We start from the raw sequence: 7,268 nt of genomic DNA on the forward strand, positions 1-7,268 counted from the left end.
CCGGGTCCCCCCCCCCCCCCAGTAGACCCGGGCCCCGGGGCAGCGAACCCTGCCCGCCCCCCTCTTGACGCCACTGGGCAAACTGTGTTTTGGCAAACTGGGTTGTCATGATTTCGATACACTTGATTCGGCAAACTGGACTTTGGCAAAGTTGCAATTAATTCGGCCGGAAATCTATATTTTGACAAACTTTTCGGATACCGTTTCGGTACCCAGTGCTAGACCAATTCGAGGGTCGACGCTAATAAGGGGTTAGCGCTGAACTAATAATTTGTAGGTTTAGCCTGGTAGGGCACTACTGTCCTTGGCAGCAACTTTCCTTCAGATAACTGGTTGGTGTACCTGTCTTTTAATATTCAAATTATGGTTGAAGCAAGCGTGTATGTGAACCACTGGTACTGTATCGTAGACATGTCGTCGCAAAAACATCTTCTAAATTGTTGAATTTTTGAATTGTGTTTTCTTCTAAGTAAGAAAATGTACATATAGGTAAGTAGAGAGTGTACCATATTTAGTTGTACAAGCCTGTATGCCTTAATGATTGATTTAATTGCGGTATCCATTGTTGTGTTGTTGTTCAGGCTTACAATTTCAGACCGGAGACTGTGTTTTAAAATTATTTTGAGTCCTTTTCATACAATGGCACATAATAAATCGGAATATCTGAGTGAAAATGTAAACAACAGTAAGAAACAGAGCTAAAGATTTGTTGTTGTGTAATGACATACCGTTAGTCGTAGGCACATATTTTTGCAACCTACATTCAACAATGTAAATCTAAGTACTCTTTAAAAGTAGGCTAAGTGAAATAATTTTAATTAATTTAATAAAGTGCAATATTATTTATATAATGACTTAAAAACCATACGTGGGTGGTAAAATGCATTTTAATTTAAATACAGTAGACCTATTATAACAATCGCTAAATTCATGATATTAATGCTGTTAATTTTCTCAAAATCATTGTCTGTATATATACATTGTCTATGACCAGACTATTACATTCATGAAGACACATAATCTTCTTAGCCAGTCTTAATTCGGTTTCAGATAGGGTCATTCCACTAACGCATAATTACAGGCGCTTGATAAAATATCATCAGCACTTGACAACAAGTTGTTAACGATAGGAGTATACTTGGACCTCTCCAAGGCTTTTGATTCCTTAGATCATAGAATACTCATTGATAAGTTACCTTATTATGGTATTAGGGGTATTATACTCGACTGGTTTCGTACCTATTTATATGAAAGAGAACAATATGTTGATGTGTGTAAATGTAAATCTGATTTAAGACATATTAAGTACGGCGTTCCTCGTTGATCGATTATCGGTCCCTTACTATTTTAAATGTTTATCAATGATATGATATTAGTATGTAATTATGCTCATTTAATCATGTTTGCAGATGGTACTAACCTATTTTTAGAACATAAAAATATATCTGATGCATACAAAACAATGAATTCTGAATTTAAATGCCGCTTTAATTAATGGTTTATTAATAATAAGCTTACTGTAAATACAAACAAGAAAAATACATGATCTTTAGTGGGAAAAATACAATTTTTAACTCTTCAAATCTAGTGCTAAGGATTGGTGATGATATTCTTGAAAGAGTTAAAAATTCGCAGTTATTGGTAGTCATCCAAGATGAAATGTTAAACTTCACAAGCCATGTAAATACAATTATAAGTAAAGTATCTAAAATTATAGGTGCTATGAACATTTTAAAAGCTTTTCTACCTTTTTTTCAAGTACTTCTCATCATTTATAAATCACTCATACTGCCAACTCTCACTTATGGTTTATCAATATGAGGCTCGGGAAATAAAACTAATCTTAATAGAATTCATAGGCCTACTTCAAAGAAAGGACAACTCACACTGAGGAAGAACACAGGAGTGTTTGAATTTTTTTTGTGATTTAATAAATTATATTGCTTCTAGTATATTTACAACTCATAGCTGTTTTTTATTGCTGTCTTTCTATATTTTATTTATCGAAGCAAACGTGGAATCTTCATCTTCTAATATATATATATATATATTATATATATATATATATATATATGTATAGTGCATTGTATATATATGTATATTGTATGTATATTGTAGGCCTATANNNNTATATATATATATATATATATATATATATATATATATATATATATTCGGTATACAATATTTAGAAACAACAACAATGCTGATAAATATATCGAAAAACTAATACAATGCTTTGCCCTTCTTGTCACTCTTTGTTCACGATGTTTATTCTCATCTCACCTAGCCAATTGTTTCTAGCTTTTTCTACATTTACTCATTCGCCACATATATATATATCGAAAAACGAATACAATGCAGGAAATATATTAAACTGTATAAATACACCATGATTTTGAGGACATTAATGGCATTAGGACCACTTTATGATGCATTCTATTATCATGAATGTGTATTTTTATGCGATTGTTATCGGCCTACTTAAATCAAAGTACCGTAAGTTTTATGACACATGGATCGTTTTTAAATCACTATATAAACAATATTACACTTTATTAAATTAATTAAAATTATTTAAATAGAAAAATTATAGAATTCAATTCAATTTAATTCAAGTAATATTTATTTCACTTTCGTCATATAATTTATAACAATTTGTACAGTACGTGATGATAATTCATAATAATAAAAAGAATATAAGTACAAGGAAATGATCTACTAGTGAAAAGGGAACTCTGCGAATAAGCAAGCTTTTAGTTGCAGAGCCCTATTTAAAATAATACAAATTTAGAAAATGACATTTATCATTTAAAGAACTAGGCCTACTGTAAGTTATTTTACACCAATATGATTAGGCATCAATTATGGATAGAGTTAATGTAGGCCTATTATTTATTTAAGTAGTTGATAAAAATTATTACAAAATATACAGTTGTTTATATTACATCGAACCATCTCATTTTCGTAAACCCTCGTATACCGCTCATTTAATTTATATTGAAAGGAACAAATATTTTTAGAATTTCTCAACTCATCCGATAATTGGTTCCACACTTTTGACCCCCTGTAAGAAAAGCATTTTTGCCCGACGTTTGTTCTTTTGAAATCAATGACAAATTCATGTTTATTCCTTGTATTGTGGTTATGATGCGATACAAAGGTATAGAAAAAAATCATCGAATGAGTCTGGTAATTTTCCTCTTTGGTTTTGAAACATAAGAGTTAAAATACTCTTTTCATAAAAAAAAAATATTTAGTGTTTTTGTTGCAATTAAAAGAGGCCTTGAAGGGTGAAGGAAGTGAACATTACAAATTATGCGAAGTGCCTATTTTTTTAAGTATATGAATTCTGTTAAGATTAGTTTTATTTCCCGAGCCTCATATTGATAAACCATAAGTGAGAGTAGGTAGTATAAGTGATTTACATATGAGGAGAAGTACTTGAAAAGGTAGAAAAGCTTTTAAAATATTCATAGCACCTATAATTTTAGATACTTTACTTGCAATTGTATTTACATGGCTTGTGGAGTTTAACTTTTCATCTATGATGACTCCCAAGAACTGCGTATTTTTAACTCTTTCAAGAATATCATCACCAATCCTTAGCACTAAATTTGATGCGTTCAAAATTGTATTTTTTTCACTAAAGATCATGTATTTTGTATTGTTTGTATTTACAGTAAGCTTATTATTAATAAACCATTCATTAAAGTGGCATTTAATTTCAGAATTCATTGTTTTGTATGCATCAGATATATTTTTATGTTCTAAAAATAGGTTAGTATCATCTGCAAACATGATTAAATAATCAAAATTATATACTGATGGCATATCATTGATAAAAATTTAAAATAGTAAGGGACCGATAATCGATCCCTGAGGAACGCCGTACTTAATATGTCTTACATCAGATTTACAATTACACACATCAACATATTGTTCCCTTTCATATAAATAGGTACGAAACCAGTCGAGTACAATACCCCTAATACCATAATAAGGTAACTTATTAATGAGTATTCTATGATCTAAGGAATCAAAAGCCTTGGAGAGGTCCAAGTATACTCCTATCGTTAACAACTTGTTGACAAGTGCTGATGATATTTTATCAAGCGCCTGTAATAATGCGTTAGTGGAATGACCCTCTCTGAAACCGAATTGAGACTGGCTAAGAAGATTATGTGTATTCATGAATGTAATAGTCTGGTCATAGACAATGTATATATACAGACAATGATTTTGAGAAAATTAACAGCATTAAGATCATGAATTTAGCGATTTTTATAATAGGTCTACTGTATTTAAATTAAAATACATTTTACCACCCACGCATGGTTTTTAAGTCATTATATAAATAATATTGCACTTTATTAAATTAATTAAAATTATTTTACTTAGCCTACTTTTAAAGAGTACTTAGATTTACATTGTTGAATGTGGGTTGCAAAAATATTTGCCTACGAATAACGGTATGTCATTACACAACAACAACTCTTTAGCTCTGTTTTTACTGTTGTTTACATTTTCACTCAGATATTCCGGTTTATTATGTGCCATTGTATGAAAAGGACTCAAAATAATTTTAAAGCACAGTCGCCGGTCTGAAATTGTAAGCCTGAACAACAACACAACAATGGATACCGCAATTAAATCAATCATTAAAGCATACAGGCTTGTACAACTAAAGTATGGTACACTCTCTACTTACCTATATGTACATTTTCTTACTTAGAAGAAAACACAATTAAAAAAATCAACATTTTAGAAGATGTTTTTTTGCGACGACGTGTCTACGATACAGTACCGGTGGTTCACATACACGCCTGCTTCAACCGTAATTTGAATATTAAAAGACAGGTGCACCAACCAGGTATCTGAAGGAAAATTGCTGCCAAGGACAGTAGTGCCCTACCAGGCTAAACCTGCAAATTATTAGTTCAGCGCTAACCCCTTATTAGCGTCGACCCTCGAATTGGTCTAGCACTGGGTACCGAAACGGTATCCGAAAAGTTTGTCAAAATATAGATTTCCGGCCGAATTAATTGCAAATTTGCCAAAGTCCAGTTTGCCGAATCAAGTGTACCGAAATTATGACAACCCAGTTTGCCAAAACACAGTTTGCCCAGTGGCTGTCTCTTATACACATCTAGATGTGTATAAGAGACAGTATATATACAATGCAGGTTAATATTAAGCATGGTTATGGTGTCAAAAATGGGCTGTGAATTTTTTTAGGGGTAAGGACAAAATCTCCATAGGGCCCGAGCCCAAACAAGCCAGGATGAAAACTTTTGTTGTCAGATTTAGGAGGAGACTTAATTTGGGGAGCGGCCAAGTAGGGGTCCCATGTGAAGTGGGGCTCGGCCATGTGAGGTGTTGCCCCGGGGCCCTTACTGGCTCTCGACGCCACTGAGTTTGCCAAAACACAGTTTGCCTAATACCCGTATTTGTACCCGTGCAAACTCCCCGCTTTGAATAAACGCTCCCACGAATAAACGCCCCTTCTAGACTCTCATGTGGAATAAACGCCTCCTTCGAAAACCCCCGTGGCGTACATTTTTTTCCTTAAATAAATTCCCCCTTGACTGTAAACAGATCTAATGGAAACATCATTCCCAACACTTTCTATTAATGTTTTTTCCAGTCGTATTACATTTTTTCTAACCTCAATAGGTTTTTATAACACATTTTGACATTAATTAAGTGTTGGTTCCACATTTACAGTGGAAGCGGCGTTTGAGTATATATAGTACGTATTCATTTTACACAAAAAAATAAACGCCTCCCTCGAATACACTCCCCCTGAAAAAAGTCTTCTGAACAATAAACGCCTATTGTCGTTTATTCGACGAGATCCCAAATGATCAGCCCCGGCTGGATGGACCACCCTCACAAAATATTGTTGAAATAAAATAAATAAAAATAAACCAAACATTATAATTCCCCTATCTATATAGCGTTTATTTTTATTGTCAATTCTTAATATTGTGGTATAAAAAAAACCATGAAAAAGACTCCCAACGCGAACACATGGATTTTTTATGCCAGGATCCTGACAGAGGCTCTAGTCAGCCCTTTAATTCGGGTGTATAATTGTAGATTATTATTATTGATTAATTTATTTCATTTATGTCTACATATTATTATCTTAATTAAACTTTATACAATTATTATAAATATGCTTATAAGACATTTTATCTGACAGGCCTATTTAATTAAATGTTTTGCTGATAGCTAAATTATTAATAAAGTTTGATTTACAGAATAAGACAAAACTAATCATTAAACTACAATAAGCAGTTATTTATCATACGAATAAACAATGATCGAATCGCACTTCGCACTTCTTCATCAACAGCAAAAGGTTCCAGGTTCCAATCCTGGATTTGGCATTTTTTTTTTCTCGCAGATTCCTCTTCTAAAACGTTCAAAATGTATTTATCATTGTATAATATAGACAGTGTGATTTTACAGGTAAATGAGAGTATTTTGATTTGGTAAACAGGTATATATTGAGTACTAGACGTGGAAATTGTGTTGATTAATACGGTAGTTCTTGATTAAGTATTTGTTACGGTGACAGCAAGTTGAAATTAACTTTGTCTTATTCGATTATGTAAAGCTTCAGTGAAAGGGATCTTACTGTCTTTGAGAATCCAAAATGTATGCGTGCTATTCTGGTTGTTATCGTGGTTGAAAGAGTGCTTATGAGCAGTTTATCATATTTGAAGCTGTCATTCCAGTATGCTGTATTTTATTTCTCAGGGTTGTGACATTGGCTTTATGTTCTAAATGAGGCAATACTATCTATTGGGCACTCTTCACATTATATTTACATTAAATAATGCCAGCAGGTAAAAAAATTATTAGTAAATAATGTAACATTATAGTAGTCATTTTATTATAATAATTATACTTAATATACAATAATATTCTAGTAGTAACAATAGTATAAATAGCATCAATAGTGTTTATACATTTACCCATTCTTATCTATCACTTAACCAGAAGAATTTACTACACACGGTATATCTCAGGTAAAGCGACTGAATACAATACTAACATCGTTTATAGGATATAATATTATCCTGAAAATAATACAAATATTTTTGTTATTAGGCCTATGAATGTTTTAATTTAACTAATTAAAATACATTTTAATAAATAATATTTACTTTACAAATGGTATTGCACTTATTGATATACAACAACATGGATACAATGAATATAAAAGTGTTCATTAAAAACGTTTTAGATAGTTACCG

This window comes from Anneissia japonica, unplaced genomic scaffold (assembly GCF_011630105.1).
Source record: "Anneissia japonica isolate Jap-2015-1 unplaced genomic scaffold, ASM1163010v1 scaffold287714_len2871179_cov188, whole genome shotgun sequence".
Taxonomy (NCBI): domain Eukaryota; kingdom Metazoa; phylum Echinodermata; class Crinoidea; order Comatulida; family Comatulidae; genus Anneissia; species Anneissia japonica.